The sequence below is a fragment of the Meles meles genome, chromosome 6, assembly GCF_922984935.1.
Source record: "Meles meles chromosome 6, mMelMel3.1 paternal haplotype, whole genome shotgun sequence".
NCBI lineage: Eukaryota > Metazoa > Chordata > Mammalia > Carnivora > Mustelidae > Meles > Meles meles.
The window spans coordinates 151678662-151697246 of NC_060071.1; the positions used below are offsets into that span (position 1 = coordinate 151678662).

An 18585-nucleotide genomic window follows, 5' to 3' on the forward strand; every position below is an offset into this window, starting at 1 on the left:
GTGGAAAAAAGACAGTCCTTCAATAAATAGTGCTAGGAAAACTGGACAGCTATGTATAGAAGTATAAAATTCGACTATTCTCTTACAGCATACACAAAGATTAACTCAAAAAGGATGGAAAACCTCAAAGTGATATAGGAATCCATCAAAGTCCTAGATGAGAACACAGGCAGTAACATCTTCGATATCGGCCACAACAATTTCTTTCAAGACACGTCTCCAAAGGGGAAGGAAACAAAAGTGAAAATGAACTTTTGGGACGTCATCAAGATCAAAAACCTCTGCACAGCGAAGGAAACAATCAAAAAAACCAAGATACATGCACAGAATGAGAGAAGATATTTACAAATGATACTACAGATAAAGGGATGATATTCAAGACCTATAAAGAAGTCCTCAAACTCAACGTCCGAAAATTAAATAATCAAGTCAATAAATTGGCAGAAGACATGTAAAGACACTTCTCCAAAAGAGACATACATATAGCCAACAGGCCCATGAAAAAGTGTTCATCATCATTAGCCATCAGGGAAACTCATATCAAAACCACTAAGACATACCACATTAAACCAGTTAGAGTGGAAAAAGTGACTAGGCATTATTTGCTCCAGCTCTTTGAAAAATACCGGTGGAATTTTGATCGGAATGACATTAAAAGTATAGATTTCTCTAGGCAGTATAGACATTTTAACAATGTTTATTCTTCTGACCCATGAGCATGGAATGGTCTTCCATCCTTTTGTGTCTTCTTCAATTTCTTTCATGAGTGTTCTGTGGTTCCTCGAGTACAGATCCTTTACCTCTTTGGTTAGGATTATTCCCAGGTATCTTATGGTTCTTGTTGCTATAATAAATGGAATCAACTCTCTAATTTCCCTTTCTGTATTTTCATTGTTAGTGTATAAGAAAATCATTGATTTCTGTACATTGACTTTGTATCCTGCTGCATTACTGAATTGCAGTATGAGTTCTAGTAGTTTGGGTGTGGAGTCTTTTGGGTGTTCCATATAAAGAACAATGTCATCTGTGAAGAGAGAGAGTTTGACTTCTTCACTGCCAATTTGGATACCTTTTATTTTTCTTTGTTGTCATCATCACTAGCCATCAGGGAGATTCAAATTAATACTCCATTGAGATACCTCCTTACACCAATTAGAAAGGCCAAAATTAACAAGAGAGTAAACAACGTGTGTTTGAGAGGATCTGGAGAAAGGTGAACCTTCTTAAACTGTTGGTGGGAATGCAGTTGGTACAGTCACTTTTGAGAACAGTGTGGAGATCCCTCAAGAAATTAAAAATAGAGCCTCTGCCTTTCGCTCAGGTCATGATCCCAGGGTCCTGGGATCAAGCCCCACATCGGGCTCTCTGCTTGGCAGGGAGCCTGCTTCTTCTTCTCTCTCTCTCTGCCTGCCTCTCTCCATACTTGTGATTTCTATCTGTCAAATAAATAAATAAAATCTTAAAAAAAAAAGAAAATAAAATAGAGCTTCCCTATGACCCTGAAATTGCACTACTGGGTATTTACCCCAAAGATACAGATGTAGTGAAATGAAGGGCCATCTGTACCCCAATGTTCATAGCAGCAATGGCCATGGTCGCCAAACTGTGGAAAGAACCAAGATGCCCTTCAATGGATGAATGGATAAGGAAGATGTGGTCCATATACACGATGGAGTATTATGCCTCCATCAGAAAGGATGAATACCCAACTTTTGTAGCAACATGGATGGGACTGGAAGAGATTATGCTGAGTGAAATAAGTCAAGCAGAGAGAGTCAAGTATCATATGGTCTCACTTATTTGTGGAGCATAACAAAGAACATGGAGGACATGGGGAGATGGAGAGGAGAGAGTTGAGGGAAATTGGAAAGGGAGGAAAACCATGAGAGACTATGGACTCTGAAAAACAACCCGAAGGTTCTGAAGGGGTGGGGGTGGGATGTTGGGAGAGCCAGGTCGTGGGTATTAAGGAGGCACATATTGCATGGAGCACTGGGTGTGGTGCAAAAACAGTGAATCCTGTTATGCTGAGAAGAAATTTTAAAAAAGTAAAAAAAAAAGTCGTATCTATGAAGTAGTGGTGGTTGTCATCTTGGGTTTTTTGTTTGTTTGTTTGTTTGTTTGTTTGGCTGGCTGGCTTTCTGTGGGAGGGGACTCCTGTGTAGTTTTTCAGCAGTCTTCCTAGAGTTGAGTCCTCCTGCTCCTCTCTAGGGACTGGGCTCTGAGGAAACTTGTTTTTCAGGCTTTTGTTCTCTGGAGTTTTTTTTTCTCCCTTTGTGGCTTTTGGCATTTCTTTGGAGGTCTAGAGGAAAGCAAACTGCACCCAGACCTCCGTCTCAGAGAGAAGCCACAGTCTGCTCCTCTCTGGGTGTTCCAGAGCACAAAAATCCACCCTCCCCCACTGCTGGAAGAACACATCCCCAATCACAGTCTCAGTGGTCAGAAGAACTCCCGCTTTTACCCCAAACCCCGAGAAATACTAGTCCAGAGAAATAGCTTCCTGTGGCTTCCTCTGCCATGGCTGTCTGTGCAGGTCCAGGCCTCCAGAGAAGTCCCACCTAGAGATAGCACACTGAGATTTTCATGCTGGCCCAGGATGGGAGTGTTCAGGATCTCCTGGTCCTAGAGAGCACTGGCTACAATCTCTCTCAGGAAAGGTGAGGAGCGTGACTCAGACCCCATTTGCACAGTGAGCATGCAGAGTACAGAAGGCTGTGATCTAGAGAGTGCCGGCTGGCATCCACACCAGACTCACAGGAGCCGCCACCCAGATGCTCTCACACATGTTGGCCGTTCAGGGACCAAGGCCTGGTTCTCTGCTGCACTCTCTCTGGCTCAGGTCCAGGGGTAGTGGTGTGGGTTCCTGGGCTTAAGCCCCTGTCCCAAACCACCTGATTCAATCAATTTCCCTTTAAGATCTTTTGCTCTTTTTTTTTTCTAGTTTTTTTTTTTTCCATTTTATTTATTTTTTCAGCGTAACAGTATTCATTCTTTTTGCACAACACCCAGTGCTCCATGCAAAACGTGCCCTCCCCATTACCCACCACCTGTTCCCCCAACCTCCCACCCCTGACCCTTCAAAACCCTCAGGTTGTTTTTCAGAGTCCATAGTCTCTTATGGTTCGCCTCCCCTCCCCAATCCTTTCAACCAGACTCCAAGTTAATGCTGGTCCCCAATCACAGGGTACTCTCATACTGGGGTATTAATTTCCAGTGGATCGCTTCTGGTGGCTCGCTCCCCCTCTTATTTATCTTCCAATATCAGTCCGATGTTCCTACTCCACTTTACCTGTCCACTGGTGTCTTCTGCTCCCATAGAGATCCAGAAGTGTATAATTCTAATCTCAGGCTGATTTCACGGGTGATCAGAGTTCCTTGGTAGATAATCAGCTCACTTTAGGCGACCAGTTGGAACAGCATCTCCTGCTTCTCCACCATCCTGTCTCCTGAGAAAAGGTGTTTATCAGGTGTAAGAGTAATTTTTCAAACATTCCAGAGAATTGTAAGTATCCTGAAAGTGGACTGCGAGGTAGCTAGCACACTGGGAGAGAGCACAGAGGAAGTGGTCTTGCCTTCCTCATGGAGCAACCTCCTCCCCATGCTGACTGGCATCTGGAGGAGCATGCCCTCTTGCTAGGGCTAGGGAAGCAACCCGGGAAGAAGAGAATCAATGCAAATTAAGCCTAACCTATGCATTAGAAGGAGAACAGTTAAGATCAGAGCAGAGATCAATGAATTAGAAACCAGAAATACAGTAGAACAGGGAGGAGTCAAGATGGCTGGGAAGTAGGAGGAGGCACCGTTTCAACCTGTACCCTAAAGTGAGCTGATTACCTACCAAAGAACTCCGACCACCCATGAAATCAGCCTGAGATCAGAATTATACACGTCTGGATCTCTACAGGAGCAGAAGACGCCAGTGGCAAGTAAAGCCGACTGGGAGCATCGGACTGATATCAGAAGATATACAAAAGGGGGAGGGAGCACCAGAGGTGACTAATTGGAAAGTAATACCCCAATAAGATAGTGCCCTGCATCTGGGGACCAGCATTAACTTGGAGTCTGGCTGAAAGCACTCAAAAAACAAAGAGCAAAGGATCGCGGGGGAAATAGTGGAACCTGGGTGGTTAGGGTCAGGGACCTATGTCCCAGGACCCAGGACAGCCTCCACTGGTGCTGAGCCAGAGAGAGTGCGGCAGAGAAACCAGGTCTCCATCACTGAGCTGCCAGTGCACCTGACCCTACAGCGCACCGGAGAACAAATGGGGTCTGTCTCCCGTGAGGGGCTGGGAACCTGGCCAGATGGCAATCCTGAAATGCACGCGTCCCACACCCTCCCTTGGGAGAGGTGCTCATCGGTGCTAGCCTGGAGCTCTGGCATCCGGAAAAACCAGACATTCCCAGCCCGGGACAGCGGGAAAATCTCAGTGTGCGATCTCGTTGGAACCTCTCTGGCGGTCTGGAGCTGCCTGGACAGCCACCGCTGCCCTGGTTTTGGGTATAACAAGGAGCTCCTGCATCCCCAGGGACAGTGACTCAGAACCGACTCAGCCAGCAGCTCTTGCAGAACATTCTGAGGCTTCTCTCTGAGAGGGAGGTCGGGGTGCAGTTTGCTCTCCTCTAAACCGCCAAAAACCATCAAAAGCTGTCAAGGCGAGAGAAAGCAGATGAAAGAACATAAAAACCCCCAGAGAACAAAAGCCTGAAAAGAACAGTTTCCTCAGAGCCCAACCCCTTGAGGGGAGCGGGAGGATCTAACTCAGGGAACATCATTGTCTGAAAACACACGTGGCAGGCCCCCCCAGAAAAGCAACCAGGAAGGAAGAAAAAAAAAAAAAGACTACAAGAGAACAACCACCACTACTTCATAAATACAACTTTTATTTTTAACTCTTTACCAATATTCTGGTTCTTTTTTTTTATACATACAGATAATTTTTTAACCTATTTACCATCAATCACACTGAGATATCCAGTACATCAAATTCTTTAATAACCTTCTAACCTGGAATTTTTGATACATACACCCGTGTTTTTCTTTTGTTTTTCTATTTTTTAAATTCTTTTTTAAATTTTAACTTAGTTTAGTCTAGTTTATTCTTTTTTAATTTTTATTTTCTACTATACATATAGAGTTAAACTTCAAGGTAATCCCCTTTCCCCAATCAATGCTACCCCTATAGGCAAACCAGTTTCTAATCCCTCTGTAACTTAAAAAAGTTGAGTCCCTTAACAAAAACATCAAGATACCTTCAGGAAGAATCAAAATAACCTTCCTCACCCACACTGAGAATTTATAACCACTCTCCCAATTTTTCCTTCTGTCAGTGTTTCTGTGAATTTGTGTTTGTCCTGATAATATATAAATCTTATACTTGGGGTTCTTTCTAATGAGGTTCGTCCCTTTTTTTGCTTATATATGTATTTTTTTCTCTTGTCATATACTTTTATCAGTCTTTTTGTTTGTCTGTTTTTGTTTGTATACTTCACAAATCTTACCTTGTGGCCCATTTGGGCTGAGCCTTCTCTTTTATCTTCCCTTTTTTTCCTCTCTCTCTCTCTTTTTTTCCTTTTTTCTTTCCCCTTTTTCTTCTTTTCTATTTCTTTTTCTTTCCTTTTTTCTCTCATTTGGGTGGGGAACCCTGATTGCACAGAAGCGTTCCAGGGTGCACCTTGACTGCACCACAATCGATAAGTCCGCTGCATCTGTTCGGTCATCTCTTACCAAAATAACTAGGAAGAGGAATACCCAACAGAAGAAAAATACAGAGGATGCGCCTTCTACAACAGAGCTAATGGCTATCGACATAGACAATATGTCAGAAAAGGAATTCAGACTAAGAATTATCCAGGCAATAGCTAGGTTGGAGAAAGCCATGGATGACCAAACAGAATTGATTAGGGCAGTACTGAAAGCCACCAGGGATGATGTTCACAATTTTAGGGCAGAACTGAAAGCCAAAGGGATGATATTCACAAAGCTCTCAATGAGTTCCAACCTAATATAAATTCTCTAAAAGCTAGGGTAACTGAGACAGAAGATGGAATCAGTGATCTGGAGGACAAACAGAGAGAAAGGATCAGGAGGAAGCCTGGAACAAACAGCTCAGAAGCCACAAAAACAGAATCAGGGAAATAAATGATGCCATGAATCATTCCAACATCAGAATTATTGGAATCCCTGAAGTGGAGGAAAAAGAAAGATGTCTAGAAGATATAGTGGAACAAGTTGTCTATGAAAAATTTCCCACTCTCACGAATGGAAACAGCGTTCATGTACTAGAGGCAGAGCGGTTTCCCCCCAAGTTTTTAGATTCTTGAAAATCCTCATGACACCTGATAGTTAGAATGAAGAATTACAATTCTAGACAGATCCTCCTAAAAGAAGCTAGGACAAAGAGGCTCCTTACATACAGAGGAAAGCCCATCAGAATAACGTCAGACCTGTCCACAGAGACCTGGCAAGCCAGAAAGTGTTGGCATGATATATTCAGGGTACTAAATGAGAAAAACATGCATCTAAGTATACTTTATCCAGCAAGACTGACATTCAGAGTGGATGGGGAGATAAAGAGTTTCCAAGACTGTCATGGCTTAAAAGACTATGTAACCACCAAGCTGACACTGCAAGAAATATTAAGGGGGGTTATATAACAGAGAAAGCATCCTAAAAATATCAAATATCAAATAGAAATATCGAGACAACCTACAGAAAGAAAGACTTCAGAGGTAACATGATGTCAATCACAACCTATCTCTCAATAATCACTCTCAATGTGAATGGACTAAATGCACCCATAAAAAGACACAAGGTTGCAGATTGGATAAAACGACAGGACCCATCCATATGTTGTCTACAAGAGACCCATTTTGAACCTAAAGATACACCCAGACTGAAAGTGAAGGGATGGAGAAGCATCTTTCATGACAATGGGCCTCAACAGAAGGCTGGGATAGCGAGTCTCATATCAAATAAATTAGATTTAAATTAAAGACTACAGTCAGAGATACAGAAGGACACTATATAATTATTAAGGGGACTATCCACCAAGATGATCTAACAAATGCAAATATCTACACGCCCAATATGGGAGCAGCCAATTACATAAGAAAACTATTAATCAAGATAAAGAGTCATATTGCTATGAATACATTAATAGTAGGAGATCTTAACATTCCTCTCTCAGTAATAGATAATCCAAGCAGAAAATCAATTAAGAAACAAAAACATTGAATGAAACATTGGACCAGATGGACATCATAGATATATACAGAACATTCCACCCTAAAACAACAAGAATACTCATTCTTCTCAAGTGCACATGGAACCTTCTCCAGAATAGAGCACATACTCGGTCACAAAGCAGGACTCAACCGATACAAAAAGACTGACATTATTCCCTGTATATTCTCAAATCACAATGCTTTGAAACTGGAGCTCAATCACAAGGAAAAGTTTAGAAGGAACTCAAACACCTGGAAGCTAAAGACCACCTTGCTTAAGAATGCTTGGATCAACAAGGAGATCAAGGAAGAACTTCAACAATTCATGGAAACCAATGAGAATGAAGACAATTCGGTCCAAAACCTATGGGATAGAGCAAAGTCGGTCCTAAGGGGGAATTACATTGCCATCCAAGCCTCCCTCAAAAAAATTGCAAAATCCAGAATACACCAGCTGTGTCTACATCTTAAAGAACTGGAGAATCAATAACAAATCAAACCAACTCCACACACAAGAAGGGAAATAATCAAGATTAGAGCAGAGATCAATGAGGTAGAAACCAGAGATACAGTAGAACGTATCAAGAAACTAGAAGCTTATTGAAAGAATCAATAAGATGGATAAAACATTGGCCACACTAATCCAAAAGAAAGAGAGAAAGCCCAAATTAATAAAATTATGAATGAAAAGGGAGAGATCACAACTAACACCAAGGAAGTAGAAACAATCATCAGAAGTTATTATTAACAGTTATATGCCAGTAAGCTAAGCAACCTAGATGAAATGGATGCATTCCTGGAAAACTATAAACTCCCAAAATTGAACCAGGAAGAAATTGATAACCTGAATAGATCAATATCTAGTAATGAGATTGAAGCAGTGATCAACCCCCCCCCCCAAAAAAAAAACAACAAAACTGCAGGACCTGACTGATTCCCTGGGGAATTCTACCAAAATTTCAAAGAAGAAATAACACTAATTCTCCTGAAGCTTTTCCAAAAAAATTGAAGCAGAAGGAAAACTTCCAGACTCTTTTTATGAAGCCAGCATTACCCTGATCCCCAAAGCAGGCAAAGATCCTACCAAAAAGGAGAATTTCAGACCGATATCACGGATGAATATGGATGCTAAGAATCTCAACAAGATCCTAGCAGGTGGGTTGGTATGGGGTTCTCATCCCCAGGAACAAAACAATGGGCATGTGGGAGTAACAGGTGTTTGTGATGCGGACATTGTCAATGACACTATGGCTGGATACTAGGGTGTGTTTTCTGGTTAGTTCAGAGACCCATTAAGCAAAGTATTACATCAACCTCTGAGAGGAGAACACAGGCAGTAACCTCTTAGATCCTCAACTGCAAGAACTTCTTGCAAGATGTGTCTCTAAAAGCAAGGAAAACAGAAAGTGAAAGGAATTTTGGGACTTCACAAAGATACAAATCTTCTGCAATGCAAAGGAAGCAGTCAACAAAACTGAAAGGCAACCTATGGAATGGGAGAAGATATTTGCAAATGACACTACAGACAAAGGTTTGATATCCAAGATCTCTAAAAAACTTACCAGACTAAACACCCTAAAAACAAATAATGCGGTCAAAAAATGTGGAGAAGGCATGAATAGACACATCTCCAGAGAGACATACAAGTGGCCAACACACACATGAAAAAATGCTCCACATCTCTTGCCACCATGGAAATATAAACCAAAACCACAATAAATCATCACCTTTCATGATTTAGAAAGAATAAAATTAACAAGACAGGGAACAACAAATGTTGGAGAGGATGTGGAGAAAGGGGAGCCCTCTTACGCTGTTGGTGGGAATGCAAGTTGATACAGCCACCTTGGAAAAGAGTGTCTATATTCCTCTAAAGTTAAAAATAGAACTGCCTTATGACTCAGCAATTTCTCTACTGGATATTTACACCAAAGATACAGTTGTAGTGAACAAACGGGTACATGCACCCCAATATTCATAGGAATAATGTCCACAATAGTGAAACTGTGGAAGGAGATGAGATTTCCTTCCGCATATGAATGGATAAAGAAGATACGGTCCAAACATACGATGGAATATTACTGTGCCATCAGAATGGATGAATACTTACCATTTCATTGACTTGGATGGAACTGAAGGGTGTTATGTCAAGTAGAATAAGTTAAGCAGAGAAAGATAATTATCCTATGGTTTCATTTCTATGTGGAACATAAGGAATAGTGAGGAGGACCACAGGAAAGTCAATTATCCTACGGTTTTACTTACTTGTGCAGCATAAGGAATAACATAGAGGACATTAGGAGATTAAAAGAAAACGGAATTGTGGTAAATTGGAGGGGGATATGAAGCACGAGCGACGGTGTACTCTGGGAAATAAACTGAGGGTTTTGGAGTGGAGGGGCTGGAGGATTGGGTGAGCCTGGTGCTGGGTATCAAGGAGTACACATATGGCATGGAGCAGTGGGTGTGGTGTATAAACAGTGAATCTTGGAACACTGAAAAATAAAAAAAAAATCAGGGAGGGAGAAAAACCATGAGATACTCTGGATTCTGGGAAACAAACAAGGATTATAGAAGTGAGGGCGGTGGGGGATGAGGTAGTCAGGTGATGGGGAATAAGGAGGGCAGGTGATATGATGAGCACTGGGTGTTATACACAACTAATGAATCTTTGAACACTACATCAAAAACTGATAATGTACGATATGTTGCCTTGTGAACATTAAAAAGAATAAAGACTTTATTTTCACCTTTAAAAAAAATTTCTCTTCAGTGTTCCAGAATTCATTGTTCATGCACCAAGGAAATGAAAGCTTTGAATGATACACTGGACCAGATAGACTTCTTTGTGATTTATTTGGGCCCTTTCTCTTTCATTTGGTAAATTTAGGCAGAGGATTCTCAGGTGTATTGTGCTTTTTCCCCCAAAGTATCACGTGATATGATGAGCACAGCGTTTTATACTGAAGAGATGGGGCGTTGAATATTATGTCAAAATCCAATGATGTACTATACCTTGGCTAATTGAATTAGAAAAAAAGTATGCAGACCTTGGTTTCTTTGATCTGTTCTGTGTTTCTTAGTTTCTATATAATCCTTTTCTTCTCTAATCTTGCTACTTCCGTCCTTCTGCTATATTTAGGATTCAGTTGCTCTTTCTCTAGGACCTTTAGATGTAATGTTAGGTTTTTTATTTGAGATTTTTCTTGCATCTTGAGGTGCTCCTGTATGGCGTGTTTCTGTCTTAGGATCACCTTTGCTGCAGAGAAATGACAGGATAGTGGTAATGGTTTTCTAGTTTTTTCTTAAATTTAATTTTTTTTTCAGTGGAGATTTTTTTCTCATTTTTAAAATTTATTTATTTATTTTCAGTGTAACAGTACTCATTGTTTTTATACCACACCCAGTGGAGATTTTATACTCGTGTGTGTGTGTGTGTGTGTGTGTGTGTGTGTGGTCTTCTGGCCCTGCTGGAGGTTCTTGTGATCCACTGTGAGTGCCACTGAAATTCTTATGAAGGTTTTGTTTACCTGCATCAGGATATTCGTAATATTTTGGTATTTAAGACAAGAGGAAAGTAATGTCACTGACTCTTTTTTCTTTTTTGCATGTTAGTCTATTTGTCTTCCTGTTACAACTAAGTTTCTAAGTCAGAGAGTGAATAGGAAAGCACAGAATAATGTCGAGGAGGCTCCCTTGGGGAAATTGCTCTATGGGGAGGAAACCCCACACCCTGACAGGAAATGTGCCATAGACTCCATCTGTACCTGCTCCTGGGATTAGATACAGAATTGGTGAGTAGTGTGCACCCTCTGCTGGTCTGTTATTCTTGTAGTTTGAGATTTGTGTCGGGGCTCACACTGATGTCCTCTCACTGTGTCTTTCACACAGTAATACACGGCCGTGTCCTCGGCTCTCAGGCTGTTCATCTGCAGATACAGCGTGTTCTTGACGTTGTCTCTGGAGATGGTGAATCGGCCCTTCACAGAGTCTGCGTAGTATGTGCTACTTCCATCATAGCTAATACCTGCGACCCACTGCAGCCCCTTCCCTGGAGTCTGGCGGACCCAGCTCATGCCAGAGCTACTGTAGGTGAATCCAGAGGCTGCACAAGAGAGTCTCAGGGACACTTCAGGCTTCACCAGGTCTCCCCCGACTCCACCAGCTGCACCTCACACTGGACACCTGCAGACACAAGACATCGCAGTCAGGAATCTGTCATACACCCATGGTTTCTCTCACTCATATCCACTCACATACTCAATGTGTCTTGTTCTCCAGAAATTACCTTTTAAAAGAGCAAGAAAGAAAACGCAGCCAAGCACAAACTCCATGGTGAGTTCTCCGTGTTCTGTCCTGATCACTGAATGAGGACACCTGGAAATCCCAGGGCTGGGACTCCTCTCTGGGCTGGGCTGTTTTATTCAGTGGAGGGAAGACCCTATTTGCATGTCCTCTGAGTATATAGTTAGCTCCAGACGTAGGTTCAATTCTTAACAAGTTACAAACAAAGACTGCATTGTTTGTGGATCACTTTGTTTAGATGGCACTTTGACAATGTGCAGTATTCTTTTTTTGTTGTTTATTTAAAAAATGCATTTATTGGGTGCCTGGGTGTCTCAGTGGGTTAAAGCCTCTGCCTTTGGCTTAGGTCATGATCCTGGATTCCTGAAATCGAGCCCCCGCAATGGGCTTTCTGTTGGGACGGGGAGTCTGCTTCACCCCCCTCTCTCTGCCTGCCTCTCTGACTACTTGAGATCTCTCTCTGTCCAATAAATAAATAAAATCTTTAAAAAATGCATTTATATACTGGAAGAGATTATGCTGAGCGAAATAAGTCAAGCAGAGAGAGTCAAGTATCATATGGTCTCACTTATTTGTGGAGCATAACAAATAACTTGGAGGACATGGGGAGATGGAGAGGAGAGGGAGTTGAGGGAAACTGGAAGGGGAGATGAACCATGAGAGACTATAGACTCTGAAAAACAACCAGAGGGTTTTGAAGGGGCGGGGGGTGGGAGGTTGAGGAACCAGGTGGTGGGTAATAGGGAGGGCATGTACTGCATGGAGCACTGGGTGTGATGCCAAAAACAATGAACACTGTTATGCTCTAAATAAACAAATAAAAAATGCATTTATTGGTAGGAAACATTGGAACAGGACATCAATATTATAAATTCCCATTCAGAGTTAAGAATTCTATCAGAGCCAAGTTTAAATATACCTTTAATATATGAATGAATAATCTTTGCAAAATTATGAGGACTATCAGTATCCAAGCTCTCTTATGCGTCCCATTGTGGTGTGTCTGTTTTTATGCCAGTACCATGCCATTTTGATGACAACAGCTTTGTAATCTAACTTGAAATTGGAGTGTGGTGATGCCAGGTGGCTTAGTCGCCTGTTTGCTTGCTTTCTTTCTTTTCTTAAAAATTTTTATTTATTTTTTAAAATGTCCTTTCAGTGTTCAGAATTCATTGCTTCTGCACCACACCGAGTGGTCCATGCAATACGTGCCCTCCACAGTAACCACCACCAGGTTCACCCAACCTCCCAACCTCTCCTCTCAAAAACCCTCAGTTAGTTCCTCCAAGTCGACAGTCTCTCACGGTTCATCTCCCCCTCCAATTTCTCCCAACTCCTTTCTCCTCTCTAGCTCCCCATGTCCTCTGTGTTCCTTCTTTCTTTTTTTTAATGTTATTTATTTATTTATTTGGCAGAGAGAGAGAGAGAGAGAGAGACAACGAGAGAGGGAATAGAAGAAGAGGGAGTGGGAGAGTGAGAAGCAGGCTTCTGGCTGAGCAGGGGGCCCGATGTGGTGCTTGATCCTAGGACCCTGGGACCATGAAATGAGCTGAAGGCTGATGCCTAACGACTGTACCAATTAGGCCCCCCCCATGTTATTTCTTATGCTCCACAAATAAGTGAAACTATATGATAACTGAATCTCTCTGCTTGAATTATTTCACTCAGCATAATCCTTCCAGTCCCATCCATGTTGATACAAAAGTTGGGTATTCATCCTTTCTGATGGAGACATAATACTCCATAGTGTATATGGACCACATCTTCCTTATCCTTTGTCTGTTGAATGGCATCTCGGTACTTTCACAGTTTGGCGACTGTGGCCATTGCTACTATGAACAGTGGGGTACAGATGGCCCTTATTTTCACTACATCTGTATGTTTTTAATATTCTATTTTTTAAAAAAATTATTTACTTTTAAAATTTCTTTCCAGTGCAATAAAAGGGTCATAGGGGAGCTCTATTTTTAATTTCATAAGTAATCTCCACACTGTTTCCTAAGTGGTTGTACCAACTTGCATTCCCACCAATAGTGTTAGAGGGTTCCCCTTTCTCCACAACCTCTCCACACTTGTTTACTGTCTTGTTAATTTTGGCCATTCTCACTGTTGTAAGGTGGTTCTCAATGTGGTTTTGATTTGAATCTCCCTGATGTATAATGATGATGAGTACTTTTCCATGTGTCTGCTAGCCGTTTGTATGTCTTCATTGGAGAATTGTCTGTTCATGTCATGTTCCCATTTTTTGATGTGGTTATCTGTTTTGTGTTTGTTGAGTTTGAGGAGTTATTTATAGATCCTGGATATCAGCCTTTTGTCTGTAGTGACATTTGCGAGTATCTTCTCCCATTCCGTGGGTTGCCTCTGTTTTGCTGACTGTTTCCTTTGCTGTACAGAAGATTTTTTTTTAAATTTCTTTTCAGCGTAACAGTATTCATTGTTTTTGCACCCAGTGCTCCATGCAATATGTGCACTCCCTATTACCCACCACCTGGTTCCTCAACCTCCCACCCCCCGCCCCTTCAAAACCCTCTGGTTATTTTTCAGAATCCATAGTCTCTCATGGTTCATCTCCCCTTCCAATTTCCCTCAACTCCCTTCTCTTCTCCATCTCCCCATGTCCTCCATGTTATTTGTTATGCTCCACAAATAAGTGAAACCATATGATAACTGACAGAACCTTTTGATATTGACAAAGTCCCAAGAGTTCATTTTCACTTTTGTTTCCTTTACCTTTGGAGACATGTCTTTAAAGAAGTTTCAGTGGCTGATATTGAGGAGGTTACTGCCTATGTTCTTCTCTATGATTCTGATGGATTCCTGTCTCACGTTGAGGTCTTTTATCCATTTCGAGTTTATCTTTGTGTATGGTGTAAGTCAATGGTCAAGTTTCATTCTTCTACACATAGCTTTCTAATTTTCCCAGCACCATGTATTGAAGAGACTGTCTTTTTGCACTGGATAGTTTTTCCTGCTTTGTTGAAGATTATTTGATCATAGAGTTGCAGGTCCATTACTGGCCTCCTACTTCCCCGCCATCTTGACCCCCCGTGGGTTGCCTTTTTGTTTTGTTGACTGTTTCCTTTGCTGTGCAGAAGATTTTGATCTTGATGAAGTCCCAAAAGCTCATTTTCGCTTTTGTTTCCTTTGCCTTTGGAGACATATCTTGAAAGAAGTTGCTGTGGCTGATATCAAAGGGGCTACTGCCTATGTTCTCCTCCATAGGAGAATTCTGATGGATTCCTGTATCACGATGAGGTCTTTTATCCATTTCGAGTTTATCTTTGTGTATGGTGTAAGAGAATGGTCGAGTTTCATTCTACATATAGCTGTCCAGTTTTCCCAGCACCATTTCTTGAAGAGACTCTCTGTTCCATTGTTAATTTTTTCCTGTTTTGTCGAAGATTATTTGACCATAGAGTTGAGGGTCCATATCTGGGCTCTCCACTCTGTTCCACTGGTCTATGTGTATGTTTTTATGCCAGTACCATGCTGTCTTGGTGATCACAGCTTTGTAGTAAAGTGTGAAATCAGTTAACGTGATGCCGCCAATTTTGTTTTTGTTTTTCAACATTTCCTTAACAATTCAGGGTCTCTTCTGATACCATACAAATTTTAGGATTATTTGCTCCAGCTCTTTGAAAAATATCGGTGGAATTTCGATCGGAATGGCATTAAAAGTATAGATTGCTCTAGGCAGTATAGACATTTTAATAATGTTTATTCTTCCGATCCATGAGCATGTAACCATCTTCCATCTTTTTATGTCTTCTTCAATTTCTTTCATGAGTGTTCTGTAGTTCCTTGAGTACAGATCCTTTACCTCTTTGGTTAGGTTTATTCCCAGGTATCTTATGGTTCTTGGTGCTATAGTAAATGGAATCGATTCTCTAATTTGCCTTTCTCTATTTTCATTGTTAGTGTATAAGAAAGCCACTGATTTGTGTACATTGACTTTGTATCCTGCTACGTTACTGAATTGCTGTATGAGTTCTAGTAGTTTGGGGGTGGAGTCTTTGGGGTTTTCCATATAAAGAATCATGTCATCTGCGAAGAGAGAGAGTTTGACTTCTTCCTTGCCAATTTGGATACCTTTTATTTCTCTTTGTTGTCTGATTGCCTTTGCTAGGACTTCTAATATTATGTTGAACAAGAGTGGTGAGAGTGGGCATCCTTGTCGTCTTATTGATCTCAATGGGAAGCCTGCAAGTTTTTTCTCATTGTGGATGATATTTGCTGTGGTCTGTTGCAGATAGATTTTATGATGTTCAGGAATGTTCCCTCTATCCCTATACTTTGAAGTGTTTTAATCATGAACCGATGCTGGATTTTATCAAATGCTTTTTCTGCATCAATTGAAGGAACATGTGGTTCCTCTCTTCTCTTATTGATTTGTTCTATCACATTGATGGATTTGCAAATGTTGAATCATCCTTGTAACCCAGGGATGAATCCCACCTGGTCGTGGTGGATAATCTTTTTAATGTGCTGTTGGATCCTATTTGCTTGGATCTTGTTGAGAGTCTTAGCATCCATATTCCTCAGTGATATTGGTCTGAAATTTTCCTTTTTGGTGGGGTCTTTGCTTGTTTGGGGATCAGTGTTAATGTTGGCTTCATAAAGAGAGTCTGGATGTTTTCCTTTTGCTTCAATTTGTTGAAACAGCTTCAGGAGAATTGGTGTTATTTCTTCTTTGAAAGTTTGGTAGAATTCTCCAGGAAATCGTCTGGTCCTCTGCTCTTGTTTTTGGGAGGATTTTGATCACTGCTTCAATCTTGTTACCAGATATCAGCCTATTCAGGGTGTCAATTTCTTCCTGGTTCAATTTTGGGAGTCTATAGTTTTCAGGGAATGCTTCCACTTCCTCCAAGTTGCTTAGCTTATTGGCATATAACTGTTGATAATAACTTCTGATGATTGTTGCAACTTCCTTCGTGTTAGTTGTGATCTCTCCCTTTTCATTCATAATTTTATTAATTTGGCTTTCTGTCTTTTCTTTTGGATTAGTGTAGCCAATGGTTTATTGATCTTATTGATTCATTAAACAAACCAGCTTCTAATCTCATTGTTATGTTCTACTGTATCTCTCTTTTCTACCTCATTGATCTCTGCTCTAATATTGATTATTTCCCTTCTTGCATGTGGAATTGGTTTGATTTGTTGTTGATTCTCCATTTCTTTAAGGTGTAAAGACAGCTGGTGTATTCTGGATTTTTCAATTTTTTTGAGGGAGGTGTGGATGGTTATTTATTTCCCCCTTAGAACCGCCTTTGCTGTATCCCATAGGTTTTGGACTGAAGTGTCTTCATTCTCATTGGTTTCCATTAATTGTCGAAGTTCTTCTTTGATCTTCTGGTTGATCCAAGCATTCTTAAGCAAGGTGGTCTTTAGCTTCCAGGTTTTTGTTTTCCTGCCAAACTTTTCCTTGTGATTGAGCTACAGTTTCAAAGCATTGTGATCTGAGAATATTCAGGGAATAATCTCAGTCTTTTGGTATCATTTGAGCCCTGATTTGTGACCCTATATGTCAGCTATTCTGGAGAAGGTTCCATTTGCACTTTAGAAGAATGAGTATTCTTGTTGTTTTAGGGTGGAATGTTCTGTATATATCTATGAGGTCCATTTGGTCCAATGTGTCATTCAATGCTTTTGTTTCTTTATTGATTTTCTGCTTGGATGACCTGTCTGTTACTGAGAGAGGAGTGTTAAGATCTCCTACTATTAATGTATTCATATCAATATGACTCTTTATCTTCATATCAATGAGACTCTATCTAGTTTTATAAGTAATTGGCTGCTCCAATATTGGGGACGTAGATATTTACAATTGTTAAATCATCTTGGTGGATAGTCCCTTTAAGAATGATGTAGTGTCCTTCTGTATCTCTGACTACTGTCTTTAGTTTAAAATCTAATTTATCTGCTATGAGAATCGCTATCCTGGCCTTGTTTTGAGGCCCATTGGCATGAAATATATTTCTTCATCCCTTCACTCTCAATCTTGGTGTATAATTATGTTCTAAATGGGTCTTTCGCAGACAACATATGGAGGGGTCCTGTCGTTTTATCCAATCTGCAACCCTGTGTCATTTCATGGGAGCATGAGTGATTATTGATAGATACTTTTTTATTGACATCGTGCTACCTTTGAAGTCTTTCTTTCTGTAGATTGTCTCTATATTTATGTTCAGTGATATTCTTAGAATATTTCCTCTTTTATAGAACCCCCTTAATTTTTCCTGCAGTGTCGGCTTTGTGGTCACATACTCTTTTAAGCCTTGCTGGTTTTGGAAACTCTTCATCTCTCCATACATTTTGAATGTCAGTCTTGTTGGGTAAAGTATTCTTGGATGCATGTTCTTCTCATTTAGTGCCTTGAATATATCTTGCCAGCTCTTTTTGGCTTTTTGGGTTTCTGACACTGGAACGTTTCATGACATCATTTATTTCCCTGATTCTGTTTTCATGGCTTCTGAGCTGTTTGTTACAGGCTTCTTCCTGATCCTTTCTCTCTATCTGTTTGTCCTCCAGATTACTAACTTTATCTTCTGTTTCAGTTACCCTAGATTTTAGAGAATTTAAATTAGATTGGAACTCATTGAGAGCTTTGTGAACATAATCCCTGGTGTCTTTCAGTTCTGCCCTAATCAATTCCATTTTGTCTTCCATGGCTTTCTCCAACCTAGCTATTGCCTGGAAAATTGTTAGTCTGAATTCCCTTTCCGACATATTGTCTATGTTGATAGCCATTAGCTCTGTTGCAGAAGGCCCATCCTCTGAATTTTTCTTCTGTTGGGCATTCCTCCTTCTAGTCATTTTGGTGAGAGATGGCTGAATGGATGTAGCTGGATGTATCAACTGTGGTGCAGTCAAGGTGCATCCTGGAACACTTCTGCCCACTGGCGTCTTCTGTCCCCTCAGAGAACCAGACGTGTATAATTCTATTCTCGGGCTAATTTCATGGGCGATCAAAGTTCTTTAGTAGGTCATCAGCTCACTTTAGGGTACAGGTTGAAATGGCGCCTCCTCCTACTTCCCCGCCATCTTGTCTTCCCC

At 40.9% G+C, this 18585-nt stretch overlaps 1 pseudogene and 1 gene segment (V, D, J or C); both read right to left on the minus strand.

Moving 5' to 3' along the window:
* LOC123943474 overlaps positions 1-18585 on the minus strand; it is a 1358446-nt gene that overhangs the window by 755968 nt on the left and 583893 nt on the right.
* LOC123943796 lies at positions 3167-11573 on the minus strand (annotated as a pseudogene).